The sequence below is a fragment of the Eptatretus burgeri genome, chromosome 12, assembly GCF_056783735.1.
Source record: "Eptatretus burgeri isolate ZD-2024b chromosome 12, Ebu_testis_v1, whole genome shotgun sequence".
Classification (NCBI taxonomy): domain Eukaryota; kingdom Metazoa; phylum Chordata; class Myxini; order Myxiniformes; family Myxinidae; genus Eptatretus; species Eptatretus burgeri.
This window is the reverse complement of record NC_140972.1, coordinates 71,882,656-71,898,700: the sequence shown is the minus strand read 5'-3', so window position 1 is coordinate 71,898,700 and position 16,045 is coordinate 71,882,656.

Here is a 16,045-nt window from a genome sequence, read left to right as displayed (position 1 = left end):
ATGGTCCCCATGCCGGTCTCTGTCCTGCCCACGGCTTGGATTCCCTGGTCAGCCATGGAAACCGCTCAATGACTTCACCAAGGCCCGCTTTATGGTGGGTGGCACCCCCAGAGATTGGAAAAGGACACATAAGACTTGGCCTCTTGCAGGGCCTTTCAAGTAGGTCTCTCATGACCCGAAGCACCTGCCATGCTTATCTCCAGATGTTGTCTTCACTGATTCCCATTATGGTCTCCACACTCATGAATTGCCTTCCTTGTTATGAGTTATTTTTGATAATAATCAGAGATCGCTCAAAATATTCGATGAAAATTGCTCAACCAGATTGAAATTCCATTCCCTTTGATGATCAGATTGAAGAAGTAGGTTCATGAAGCAGACATATACATGAACACAGCACATGATATTACACATGGCACATGACATTACACATGGGATGTAACACATTACACATGATACAGTCTGGATTCGACCAAACATGAATCGGACATGGAATAAAAGCCAATTCTACATTATATCCATTGTTCGTCCAAAAATTTGTCGACTCTCCAATCTGGAATGATGACAGCACTATTTTCAAAGTAATGAAACAAAAGAAAACATTACTTATGATTACTTAATTCATGCATTTACATTTACATTTACATGTACATTAATGCCACGACAGTAAATTTACGAGGGTATCAACATACAGAAAGTCTAAGTCATGACTCTATGGTGTAAGGGTTCGAGCTTCCACTCTGAGTTTTTGAGTTTGGTTGTTCAAACGCTGGCCGAGTCATCCCAAAGACTTTAAAAAGGGTACGTGCTGCTTCCTTGCTTAATGCTTAGCTTTTAAAGGGATAGAGCATGGGCAAACGACCATAGGTTAGCAACAATTGTGCAGGCTCTTAGGGCCAAATGGCCTCCTACTGTGTTGAAGCTCCTCGTAAGGGAACTCATTATTTTAAGGCTCAAGTCAGACTCATGATGAATATTTGAAAACTCCCAGATTATATTTTCACGTTATTGGGAGATCTCAGCATATGCAGTATCATGTACCATGCAGAATAAGTTTATAACTCAAACAAATTTCTGAGCCATCAGGTGGCGGCCTAATTGGGTAATATAAAAAGCTAAACCCGATTAATGCACTTGCCCTAGTAATCCAATGATCACAGTTAACCTATCATTTGTTGTGACGGTTTAGTGATTAGTGGTGCTTGGTCCTGCTGTTCAAGTGACTTATTTTGTCCAGGAACTGTTCCAGACACCTCGTAAAGGCAATAATATATTCTTACAGCAAAATCGCTTTAATGTGCTGTAAATGAGATCCATTTGTCTCATGGGAATAAGGCACCGCTGTGGTTGTTTAACACGATCGCAATTTGTTTTATTCGAAACTTGGTGGTCATTCACATGTTTTATTTATCATTGTTGTCACAGTGAGAGCTAGAACGGCGCTCGGTAGAGCGCATACCTCCACCAGGCTGAAGGGTTTAGGGTTTGCATCCCACTGATAGACCGGATCTGGATCTTCACCAAAATCGAATCAATTGGTCATTGTCACACACTCAACCTTTACAACCAAGTTTCGTCCGGATCCGCCAAAAACTTTGTGAGATACTGTGCTCACAGAACAAACAAACAGACAAACAGATGTAAAAACAACTCCTGTCCACCTTCGCTGGTGGAGGTTATAACAAGGACGCAAATGTTTGTTTGAGGTGCAGCCCTGGATCTCTTTGTAATCTTTGTAAAAGGTGCCCTTTGCAAGCCTTCATCGGGAGACGACACGATACAATCAGTGGAACTCTCTATCAAAAGTTACCCTGTATCGAATGCATTACCCTGAATAGAAGCGCTTTGGCTTCGGAGACCTCTGCAATTTGAAGGAGCGCGTGTCTTAAAAGTGACTTCCATATCCGACACGTCCACAGTCGCTCTCCTTGAGCAAACTTCCCCATCTCATCCTCGATGGACTTCACGACCACCTTTTGTTTGCTTAAGAGCTGTGCGCTCAAAGCGCTACATACTTAAAACAACCTTTTTGCTTTTAGGAGTAAAACGTCCATTTTCTGTTTGGCGATCGAACTGCAGTTGAGCATTTGGAAACCACTTCGCTGAGACAAGCCGAGGTCAAACCGACCAGAGGGCTTTTAACTCAATTGCGCATCATTAATTGTGCTCATATATATATATATATAAATATACATATATATATATATATATATATATATATATATATATATATATATATATATATATATATATATGTTTATATATATATATATATATATATATATATATATATATATATATATATATATATATATATATATATATATATATATATATATATATATATATATATATATATATATGTTTATATATATATATATATATATATATATATATATATGTTTATATATATATATATATATATATATATATATATATATATATATATGTTTATATATATATATATATATATATATATATATATATATATATATGTTTATATATATATATATATATATATATATATATATATATATATATATATATATATATGTTTATATATATATATATATATATATATATATATATATATATATATGTTTATATATATATATATATATATATATGTTTATATATATGTATATATATATATATATATATATATATATGTTTATATATATATATATATATATATATATATATGTTTATATATATATATATATATATATATATATATATATATATATATATATATATATACAAGAAGAAGATATGTGTATATATATATATATATATATATATATATATATATATATATATATGTTTGTTTATATATATATATATATATATATATATATATATATATATATATATATATATATATATATATATATATATATATATGTATATATATATATATATATATATATATATATATATATATATATATATATATATATATATATATATATATATATCTTCTTCTTCTTCTTCTTTCGGCTGCTCCCATTAGGAGTCGCCACAGCGGATCATCCGTATGATCCGCATAGTGATTTGGCACATGTTTTACGCCGGACGCCCTTCCTGACGCAACCCTGGTCGCCTCTTACGACACAGGGATATGGTACACCTATTTTAACCGGGGTATAGACCGGCCCAGTACACTGCTACTCATTTCGCCGACCTCGGAAGGATGACAGGCTGAGTCAACCCCCTGGTGTATTAATTCAGTGGCCCAACGGGCCTTGAACTCAGGACCTTTTGGATCCCAAGCCGCTGCCCTGACCACTGCGCCAACACCAGGCTCATATATATATATATATATATATATATATATATATATATATATATATATATATATATATATATATATATATATATATAAACATATAAGAAAATAAATATAAAATAAATGTACAAATAAATAAATATAAATATAAATAAATACAAATCAATAAAAATAAATATAAATAAATATACAAATAAATAAATATAAATAAATGTACAAATCAATAAAAATAAATAAATGTACAAATCAAAAAAAAATAAATATAAATAAATGTACAAATAAATAAAAATAAAGATAAATAAATGTACAAATAAATAAAAATAAAAATATTTATAAGAATAGAAATAAATATTTGTAAATATGTATATATATAAAAATAAATAAATACATATGTAATTGATGAATGGCTTCATTGTGATGATGTGAAGAGGACATGTGATGCATGTAAAGAGATCGCACATAAAGAGATCATGTGATGCAGGACAATGACACGAATCGGCACCGGTTTATTTTCATATCAATTACAAGGACATTAGGAAACGATGGACAAATAGATCGAGTACATGGGATTTGAACCTGGGTTTATGAGGCATCGTGTGAGCCATCGCGAGGCATCTGGTCATTGGAGTCGAGTTGCTCTACAAGAGGGACGATCAAAATTACCGGCTAATCGGAGGGAGAGGGATGTGAAAAATCATTCATTATTGATTTTATATCATCAGTCACATTACATATTCTTTTATCCAGAGTGATTGAAATAGAAAGAAGAAACGTTTCTCGTGCAAAGTTGAGATGACACACAATATTTGAAGGAATGGTGCTGCACCATGGAGTATGCTGCTAGTTAAAGTTTATGGAAAAGTTTGACAGCAAGAAGACTTGCGGATGTGTTGGGGGTGGGGGGGGCGGATAAAGTGGGGTTCAAAAAGGGTTTATTAATTAATTGGGAATGTAGACCGACGGGTCACATCGTTGCAGGTAAGGGTAAAGGTAGTGAGCGTAAGATGGTAGAATAGAATGTTGAACTTGAGGTGTTTGTTCAGGGATTTCCGAGTCCTTGTCCGTTTGCTGTATTTTGTTTTGAAGCAATCTGTCGGATTATCACGTAAATGTATTTAAGGGGAAATGTCCTCCCATATGCTCCTTACATACATCCCCTGATCCTTTCCCTCGACGTCCTCTTACTTTCTCCAAAGGAAGGACAATAACTTTGTTGAAACACTTTGTACTAATATTGTGGCCTGGGGTGCATAAATAAATTGAGTTTTACTTATCCATCGAGTTGTGTGAGGACATTATTAAATCTTACAAACACCACCCCCCCCCGTTCATTTAACCTACACCCCCCCCCCCATGATCTCCCAGTGACTCCCTCTCTCCCACACATTTTCTCCTGTTCTGCCTTTCTTCCTCCATCTCTACAGAACCAACTATAAAATGACATAAAAGGAGATTCCGGGCATGACCATCCCACACACATCTCCTGGCTTTGTTCAAAAACTTTTCCACTCCGGCAGTTTTGCTGGATCTTTTTGTCTGTCTTTCCTGATGAGTTTGAGCTTAAAGAAAAACGTGCACGTCGCTCAAAATGCGTGTGTGTGCTCACCGGCTGTCGGTTCACTACTCGCTATGAAGCCGGGTAAGGGCGATGCTGCTGCGCACGCATTCTTTCCCTGCTATTTTGCGTCGTTTTAACCACAATGCGATGAAAGGTGTTTCACTAGTCCAGCTTGGACACTCGCACAGGTCACTTTGTCGATATCTGCCCGACAGCGTTAGATGTCCACCCTGATAACTTCGATAGAAAGTGGTTGCAGGAAACAGCGGTGAGTGGTCACCAGCACCACCTGTTACCTGGTTGGACAGATAGAGTAAGAATATGAGGTGTTACGACATCAAACATTGTGCTCGACCCTGCGTTAATCATCCGGCTAACATGTCCTCGTTATGTCATTGTATTTTGTCGTTCTGAGTGTCGGAAACGAATTGCAATCGATGAAGATTCAAATAAAGATTGCGATAAGACATTCCAAAGTTTAACAACAGCAAACATCTATATACTTGCTGATAAAATTACTTCGGTAACTAATTAATTTTTTTTTTAATTAATTTTCTTGATAAATATCAAATAACTTTTTGAAATTTCCCCTCGAGAACAAACAAAATTAGCTTCATATGTAAGGTGACGTCATTTATAAGGTTCGTACTGCAGATTTCAACAAAGGTCTCAATGTACGTGCAGATTCTTGAGAAAGAGTATTGGAGAGTGCTAACCAAACCGAAGGGTTGAAATAGGAATGGCAGCACGACGGTGGGATGAGCAAAGTCTGAAATACGAGCAAAGCTCAATACATGCACAAATTGTCTTTCCTTACAAGGGTCAAGGCTCATAGAGGAGCGAAACAACAAGGGGCAGCAGGCTTACAAACTACCAAAAGGCATGGTGGTTGGGAAGAGAGGGAGGGAGATGGACATACACAAGGAGGTAACGAGTGACAATTGTCCAGAGAGGAACAGAATTGGAAAGAATCAAAGTGTGTGGATTTCATGGACACACACACTCATGAGGTAGTGATAAGTTGCACATATCAAAGACTGAAGTGAGGAGGATGAGACAGTAGACACAGGGAGATGATTCCACAATGGGGACAATAAGGGGATGGATTAATGAGATGGTGGGAAAAATCTTGGGTTTGCGGAGGGTGACCAGGTGAGGGTTTCTTGAGGAATGCGTGCAAGCTGTGGTGGCTAGGGGGTGGCAGAGGTATTCGAAGGCAGGAGGAGCAAGGCTAGATGTAAGTTTTTATTAAAATAGAGTCCACCTATTTGCTGCTGGTGGGAAAGTGACAGTCAGTGGGACCCTCTTTTCTTGAGATTGCAATGATCACCACAAGAGGAGCAAGCTGGAAAGCAAGAGAACCAGCTCAAAGTGGGGAGCAATACTCCATGGAGATCCATACAAAAGCTGTGTACACCGTGATGAGCTCAGTCTCGCTTGTGAATGCTTCAGCTAAACAGAGAAAACCGAGACGGTGACTAACCTTTGATGCCAGCTTGGTGATATGATCCTCCCAGGAAAGGTTCCGGCAAATATTGAGGCCAAGGAGTTTCATGGAATGCACCTCATCCACTGGCTCTCGAGAGAAGTGGATAACATCGTTCAATGGCTGATCTTTGTAGAGAGATGGTATGAGAGCATGGGACTTCCCTTCATTGAAAAGTCAAGTACCGAGTAGCTGACCGGTTGCTTATCTTGTCCAGGTGTGATAATTATGGATGAATCCCACTTTACATTGATAAGCAGCAATCAATAATGGTTGGTTCAGTGGTGGAGGTGGACTGATATCATCATCGATGTAGAACATCTCCAGGGAATATAGGGGAGGATCAGTACAATTTGGGGGATCCATTTAATCCAATGATATCAGTAATCTACGCAAATTGCTCTGGCCAGGTACAGACATATTGTGATCTCCCATGCCATTCTTTCAGGTACACAGCTCATCAGTTGGGGGTTCACCTCATCCCAAGTTTATGGCAAATGCGTTGAAATGACACCTTGATGGATATGAGAAACCATTTCTGAGGCCACAGGAAGTCCAGATGTGAACACTATTGAGTCGATGTGGCTTCAGAGAGAAGTTCAAATGGTAACCAAGCCAAATCTTGGTTTTGGCCTCAAAAAATGATTTATTGTGGATTATTATGACTTTTCCTTGTTGGATCTTCAAGGACTATATTGAACATGATGCTGTAACGTAAGCGTGAGCGTGATGCCGTATGTTTGGAATATTATTATCAGAATAAGTCATGAAAATACAACGAGCCACTATTTCACTGTGTGACTGTGGAATGGCATTGCCCACAATGTATTTGGTAAATGAAGACCGAAACCTAAAATCGTCATATTTCGAAGACATCTCACGAAAGAGTTTTGGGAAAGATGTAACTTTTCAATTTTATGTGAGAAATCAACCTGGATTGGATACCTCAAATCTTTGCCATTAATACCTTGTGCCAGTACCATTGTAATATACTAGCTGAAGTACCCAGCATTGCCCAGGGAAATTAAATAAACTATACATTTAAATCGTTTCTGCATGACAATTACAAAACATATTACTTGATCATGCCCGGTAAAAAACCCAGGCAAAAAAAAAAATAATAATAAGCAACACTTACTCAAGGCCTGAACACGGAGGTGTTATGATAAACCTGTGTAAAGCAATCTTTTTAATAACTGGTGCACACGTAAACACTATAATAATTAAACGTGTTGTTGACAACATATCACTACAACCTCAATGAACAATTTTCACAATACATATTACTCGATCGCTCCTGGTAAAAAAAAAAAAACCCAGGCAGTGTATAAGCTTTAGACCTGATCGAGGCCTGAAGGTAAATTATCTGGCTTTATCTGGGGTCAATTTTTTTTTAAATCCAAACATAGTCCTTAACCTTCTTCTGGATGAACTTCCGGATGAAAGAGGAGGCCATAAAAGTTTAGTCACACTGGTTCCTGCTGAATCTAAATGCATAAACGAACAAACACACAAACAAACAAACGTTCTTCTTTATATATTAGAATTCTTTATACATCATATAATTAAATGACATTATCTTTTCACTATGGACTTTTCAGATGCCATGGGGTTTTTTCAAAACAAGGAAAAGTCTTTGAGCTCGTCAATGATGATTCCACAAGGTTCCATGAATGTTACGTCTCCAGTCAGGAGATTTAATAATATGTCATAGCGTATCATATATCACATGATATCGCATAAGATGATGTAAAATATGACATTTCTCAATAAGTTGAGCATGTATTCCCCCACAATTGATTTATATTTAACCGGTAATTGTGGAAATATAACTTGATGGTTGAAGAAAGCTGAGAGACATTATGTCAAAACCAATTAAAACATTTTTTTGATACAAAGGGGTTCAGGCATAGAACACTAAACGGATCATGACGCAACAGAACAAAAGGAAAAGTAGAGAGAGGAAGGAAACACGAACAGCAGGGTTGAGGGATAAAATAGAGGGAGACTTGGACAAATAATGGGCAGGGGATGCTGCACGGGGTAAACAAGATGGATACAGAAGCAAACTCTCAGGAAGGTAAAACTGAAAATTTGGAAGGAGGTGGGCTTGGGGGGTGAGGGAAGGAAATTACAGGGTGAGAAAAGATCATGGTTTTGATCAAAGATGGTGGTGAAGAGCTATCTTGAAGACCTGGAGGGGGGAAGAATGAGAAAATGTGGAAGTTGATTGTCCAGGTGGGAAAAAACAGGAACGAATGAGTGGAAGTGAGAAGTGAATGTAGATTTTGGGAGTTTCAGTGGACGGGGATTGATGGAAGACCATGACCTGGGGGAGGGGAGGAGGTGGGGACAAAGCACGGAAAGAGCAGAGGGTGCAAGACCAGAAAGGAGAAGGTAGGAGACAGAGAGACCATACACCAGCTATCTGTGATGAGAAAGTGATAGGCCCATGGACTCTGCTTCATCGTGGGATATTCCAATAATCTTGAAAACAATAAAGTGGCAAAGTGCTGTTTTATGCGGCTGAAACATAAAGATAAATGAAACAGGAAGGATGGAATAATGTCGGTAAAGGCAGTCAATGGGAACGCTATCGGTGCAAGAGGTGAAAGGAGTTTGGCGGAAATTCAGCCAGATTAGGGGGTGGGGTGCAGCAATCGGAATGCCAGACAAAGGTGTGCAAGGGCAGGAAGTGGAAGATGTGTGAGTATGAAAGAGGGTGAGAGCAAGAGGGAAGGTGAGAGCAAGAGGGAAAGTGAAAGATAAAAGAACGACGGAAACTGAAAGGTAAAGACGCAAGAACAAAGATGAACAAGAGTGTGGAGTGTGCGAGCTTTCAGGCAGATCCAATGACCCAGACAGAGAATCGCAAAGACAGACTCAAAAACTCAGCAACAGACAAGAAGAAGGCTCGTTGACCAACAAGAAGACGAGAGAGGCTACACGCTCATGCCCCCCTTTATACTCGCCTCACCCCATCCATCGCACAGGCCTCACTCTCCTCATTGGGTGAATTTTGGCTAAGGGGGACCTTCTCCTTCACCCATGCACTAAATATGATGGATGCACCACCTGGTGCAAACCACATGGCACAAGGCCGTTTTGAGGTGGTTTTGAGAGGTGACTTAGGAGGTTCAGGTGGAGGATGAGGTTACTGCACTGAAGGCAGGGTGTAAACTGCAGAGAATGTTCTGTGCGCTGTGTTTTGTGCAAAGCCGAAAGGATGTCCGCCTCTTGATAAACCCAATCCTTACCACCAAAAGAACCACCAGAGTTGGCACATGGAATGTCAAAACACTCTCAGAATAAGAAGATGGCCCAGGTGTTGAGGATATACTGTTGTGAATCTGGAAGCCATGAGCACACAACATACAGGTCCTATAGATCAGTTATATCGGTAAGTACATGTTGCCAGTTAGGGTCCCGACCTTCGTCTAATGGGAAATTAAATGTTCCTGCGCTGTGGAGTTATTTTGATAGTTAGGGTTTTTCTTTTATTTTTACACACCAACATCAATGCCGCCCACACCGCATCGCCTTCGCTTCCTTCACCTCGATCTGGCCGGCGTCATGGTGGGCGGGGTTCAAGGAGGAGCCGCGCGGCGGCCCTTGGTCAATCAGCGTGTGGCAGGTGGGGTGACCATTGCCCGGCCAGTCAGATCCCAGGACAGGAGGAAAGGGCTCCGCGTGACGTCACCACACCCCTGGGCCAATCAAGGAGCTTACCACCCGTTTTTGCCACTGAGAGAGACGAAGAGTGATTTGCGCACCAAAACCAGCCAGTGAGAGAGGGAGGGTCGCGAGGAGGCGCCCCCCTCCTCAGAAGAGGGGGGGTATAATTATAGGTGCGGTCTGCATGTTCGGGGGGTTCTGAGAGTTCTGGCAATAAGTGAGCATCTGCGGCGCAAGGTGGTTGAGTGCGAAAGCGTCTGCGCACGGAGTGGGCGGTGCAACGGAGGGTCTTCTCCTGCCAGCTTTCGCCCTGCCGACTTTGTTTGCCTGGAGCCCGATCATGAGGGTGTTTGGATCGTGCTGGGGGTCCAGTTCTGCCTCGAGGACCTGGTCCTTGAAGACCGCACCAGGTGGACAGGTCCGAGACAGGCCTCAATAAAGACCATTTGGTCCGATTATTTTGGGTGTGTGCATGTGTGCGTGTGTGTGTTTGTTGTGCCAGTCAGATAAGTAGTGAATTGTATAAGTGCCGTGCTGTATATACGTGCATTTCTTTTAATCGGATTAACTCTGCTCTTGCGTGCTTCCCTGGTTCCCCAATTATTATTGTTAAATAAACATCCCATTTGTGAAATGTATCTGCTCGTTCGTGTCCTTTCCTCCATTGGCTTAGTGTGCTGTAGGTCGGGAAATTAGCCAGGCTGTTGCCGCTGCAACATGAAATTTGGACTGACGGATCTCGGCGATAAACCGCCTGGGTTGCACACGGATCGAGTACGCGAAGCGGCTCTTTCCGTATGGGTGCCGTCAAGGGTGTGGAGACTCGGTAAATCGCCACGTGGAAATCTAGGTATTTTGAAAATTGGCGAATAACCCTGCACCATGTGGCAGAAATATTGACGCTTCACGGTCCAATAAGGAACCCGTACTTTTCCGAAAAGGTACGATCTAAATTCCGGGCAATCGGTCGAGCCAACTCTGCAGCTCCATCTAGCAGTCATACTCGCGGCCGACGCCCGGCCCTGCAACAATAGGACCAGGGACCACAGCCTGAGAGTAAAGAAGAGGAGAGTTAAGACAGTAGTAAGGCAGGGGACTTTTACTCGGAGAGTAGTTAATGCATGGAATGGTCTCCCTGGAAATGCAGTGACAGCAGAAACAGTAGATAAGATTAAATTGGAATTTGATAGGTACCTGGAAGTTCAAGAGATTGGGATGTATAGGGATGTTGGCGGGACTTTTAGGGAGCTTGAGTATTGATGGGTGATTGTGTGCATGTGTAGAGAGTGATGTTGGTGGGGGTCTCATCAAGGGGTGTTGTGTGGTTGATGTTTTGTGTTTTTTACCAAAGCCCATGCCCCCTCCCCTGGAGGGGGGGAACTACAAAAAAAAAACATTCAATAATAATTTTTTTTGCATTTTTCTTATCTTGATCTGGTGTTGATAAATTAGTGTGGAGTTGATGCGGTACAGGCATGATGGGCTGAATGGCCTCCATCTGTGTCTAATTTCCTTGCGATTCCTTGTGAATGGTCTCACCATCGGAAACACGTTCTTCAAACACAAGGACATTCACAAGAAGACATGAAGGTCACCAGATGGCAACACCTTGAATGAAATTGACCACATTTGCATCAGCAATAGATGGCGGACATCCTTGCAAGATTTCCGATGATACAGAGGTGCTGATGCAGGATCTGACCACCACCTTGTGATTGCTATGATCCACCTGACATTAAAGAAGGTAATGACTTTGATTCAATAACGTCTATATGCCCTGGCGAAACTGAAGGATCAGGGCACTGCACAAAGTTTCCTGTTGGCCCTTTCCAACTGATTCAAAGCCCTGCAAGGTGCAGGTGACTTTGAAGAGCAGTGGAGGATCTTCAGGGATGTGAACAAAGAGGCAGCAGATATCACCATCAGGAGAAGGACAGGAACCCTTAAAGAGCATTGGATTAGTGACCCAACTTCAAAGATGATTCAGGAAAGGAAGGCAGTGAAGAACAGGAGAGACCAGGAAAGGGTAACAAGCATGAGACAGCAAGCAGATGAAGAACACAAACAACTGGACAAAGCTGTGAAAATGAGTTGCAGGAGAGACAAGAGGAGCTGGATAGAGGAGAAAGGCAGAGAGGTGCAAGAGGTAGCGAATCGGAATGACACCAGGACAGTGTACAGAATAGTACAAAAACTGAGTGGTATGAGCAGTAACACCTCAGTACCAATCAAGGACGGAAAGTCACTAACAAATGAAGAGCAGGATGAGAAGTCATGTCCTACATATACAAACTCGAGAGGTGACCTGTTGGAGTCGCTTTTGAATGTGTTCCATCTGGTGGGAAAATAAAGAGAGGGAGGCCAAAAAAGACTTGGAGCAATACCTTCAGAGAAGACTTGAATGATAGGGACTCCACCTGGAGACCTGGAGTGGAGCAATATGTAGGCATGCACGTATGTGTGTGCGTGCGTGCGTGCGTATATATGCTTTCAGCACCCTCTGGCTGTGATGGTGAGCATCAGCAGCAGATTAAGTTTCACATGGTAAAACTGCATAATCTGCAAAGAACAAAAGCCAGTCTGCCACTCAGAGAATTGTTCCTGCCAATGCAAACCAAAAACCAGAAGGTAAGTGCCATTGTGTGGAGACGTAGGCAAATTGAAAATATATAATACAACCAGAGAGTTCATCGAACACGATATCCTGTGCAGTTACTTCAATTTTAAGAAAATAATGATTTTAATGATCGTTTAAAAAAAAATCTGAATGTTTACTTCTGTTGAAGTAGTCTAGAAGCAGTCCTGAACAGCACCCTTATACACCACCCCTTTGAACCTTTTTTAAATTGAAGTATACCAAACTGCAGGTTTTTGGAACGATTATGACAGGTGACATGTGTTCCACAGTCTTCAAATATATAATTCAATTTAAATTTTAAGAGGATATCTCTGGGTTTTATCACCAATTTTTGCCATGTCTATTGCATCACCCTATCTAACACATTACATTCGTTATTCATGCCTGTTGTTTGTGTCCATTATGCCATCCTTAAAATCAGTAAGTTTCCTGTTTGGAATGATTTTCAATTTTGTTTGACTGCCAGGCAGACGGAATAAAACAATTATCTCACTCCTCTGCACATGTGTCGTCTGGACGAATTCAAAGCCAGAGTATGGTGAAACGACAAACTTGTTTTCATATTCATGTTCTGATTTGCATTCAAAACATATCATTCAAGATAATAACTAAGCTGTTCCTCGATCATAAACTGTTAAGACAGACAGGTGGATGGACAGACATGAACCAATTGCTTAACCCCAGTTTTCGCCTCGCTTGGACAGGGTAACAAGAACATGGGCAGGACCAATGAGAGGCAAATTTGGTTTGTCATGATGACATAAAATATTTTCTCCAAGTATTGTTAAACACAAGGATTTTGAAAGTGCCAAAAAGGCGATTTGCGTTCTACAGTATTCAAATATATAATTCAATGGAAATAAAATAAAGATTTTAAGTTGTTGGAAAATTAAAAAAAACATTCTGCAAGTTTACCGTCATTGATGAAAGAACGTCTCAACATCGCCTCCACTGACTTGGCTACAAAGTGTGTGTCTTATGTGATAGTCATGTCTTATATGTGGAGATAGATAGTCTTAAATAGTCTTATGTGTGGAGCACATAAGAAGCCTCTTCTAACAAGCGGAATCAAGACATTTAACTTCTTAGGGGTTCTCCAAAGAATCCGTCAGAATATCTAGATTGTCAGCTGGGAACAACCTGTCCACATCCAGGCAATGTAATGCAATTAAAGGAAACTTTCGGTTGGATATGGAGTGATCTGGATTCGACAACTCAATAATGATACAAAATATCGGTGGCTCAGCAAAATATTGGTGGCCAAACAAAATACCGGTGGCCAAACAGGAAGAGATGCTTTTCGTGCTGTAATAGTTGGTTTTCCCAACTCTAGAAATCAAACATGTCACTCATTTACATAATTTTATTTGTCGTTTTCAACACCAAACTACCAAAGAATCCTAATTATAGCAGTTGGTTGAATGATTATAGCTGGGCACTGTATTTTTGTGTGTGGCATGCGCTGTTTAATGTTAGTTTTCAAAGTGGTTGCTTAAGGCAGTTGAAAAACCTTTTAGACATCACAAAGCAGGATTAGAGAGAAAAGAGTTGGAAAAATTAGTTCAAATATATTTACAATGTGAAATATCTGAGAAGTGTTGAAAAAGTTACATTGACTGCCCAAAGCACCACCTCTCTTGTACCACAACAAGCAATAAGGGAATTGAAAGAGCAATGCAAATAATTATTTACATCATTCATCGTAGTAAAATTACTCATTTTAAAACAGACTTACCAATATAATTCTCCCTCCCATTAAAAGACTATTACATACGGCTTCCATACTTTAACCACAGTTAGTACCATGTTGGTGCTTTTAGCAAAAAAAAAAAAAATTCAGAAAGTAAAAACAAATGAGTCATCAGTCTTTCACAAACTCGCTCAGTGGTCTCTCTGTCTTGTAATCCCTCGTTACTGGTCTTGCACCCTCTGCTCCTTACATGCACTGCTCACCCCCCCTTTTTTTTTTTTACCCCCAGGCACCTGCAGGGCACACATGGTTCACCAGCAACCCCTTTCTGGTCAAACTCCCAAAATGCAAAATTACTGCTCACCTCTACTCATTTGTTCCTCTTTTTTTCCTGCCTGTGGAACCAACCTCCATATTCTCTTCAATCTTACTCTTCCGTCCAGGTCTTCAAGACAATTGTTCACCACCATCTCAGATCATCCTCCATCCAAAACCATGATATTTTCTACCACAATTAACCCTCCCCATGCCCATCTCTTTCCAAATTTTTAGTTTACTTCCTGCCAGTTTGTGGCTGTATCCATCTTGTTCACCCCCCTCATCCTCCCTGAACCCTCATTATTCCCCACATACCTCATTTCTCCAAGCCTCCCTCTATTTTGTCCCTCATATCCTGATGTTAGTGTGTTTCCTCCCTCTCTTTCTACTGTTCCTTTTGTTGCGTCATGTCCTGATCTGTTCTATGTTCTAGCTCCTTCACGAGCCTCCACATTGTGTACAAAAATGCTCTTTGCTCCTCAGAACTGATATGAAAGTCAAATTAGCTTGCTGTGTTAGTAGAGAGCTAAGAGGGTCATGTTGCAAATAATTGGATTTTCTGGTCAATGACAACACCAAGCCTGTTGATATTTACAGACTATTGGCTGTATACTATTGGTATGATTGCCTGTCAAGGACATTTGTTTGAAAGAGCACCTTGGGGGAAGGGGTTTGGGGGAGTGAGTATGTTTGGATGAACCAGGCCATTGCAAATGTTGGAAGGTGTATGAAAGCTTCAACTCAAAATGGACAAAGTATGTGTCAAAAGCTGGAGAATACCTTGAGAAGTAGTTTAACTACCATTGTTGCAATATGCATACAAGCTTAGCTTGAAATATAAGTGAGAGATCCAGTTAAATTTGAAGCACACCTCACACTGAGGTGTTGTTTTGGATCAGGTCCACCAGAATACTTTGAAATATGGCATTATGCATATCGTGTATTGAGGAAATGATGAAATGATGACCTTTTTCGTGTTTTTTGCACGTTGGCAGATTGTTAAATCGTGATTGCTGCATCTATCACATCGTATATCAAGTGAATCTTGCGGTGGGCAGGAAGGGGGGCTCATTGCATTATTTTGATCAGACGACTTAAGGTCTAGCGACAGAGCAAAAGGGTATGACTATTCACTGAGATGGACAGTGTGATTCTGGCGAAATAATTCTCAGAACTTTAGATGGGCAACATGCAACAACACAATTGTTTGACTTCACAGGATGGTGCAGAGGCAAAACACTCACCCTTGAAGTGTCTAACCTAGCTTTGATTAACAACCTGACTATACAGTATAAACCGTCATGACAGTGTTTCGCAGGCAAGGGGTTGCATGAATTAGTGTATGCACTGCCGTCTGGTGGATGAGAAGTTAAGCTGGCGACCCGTTTACT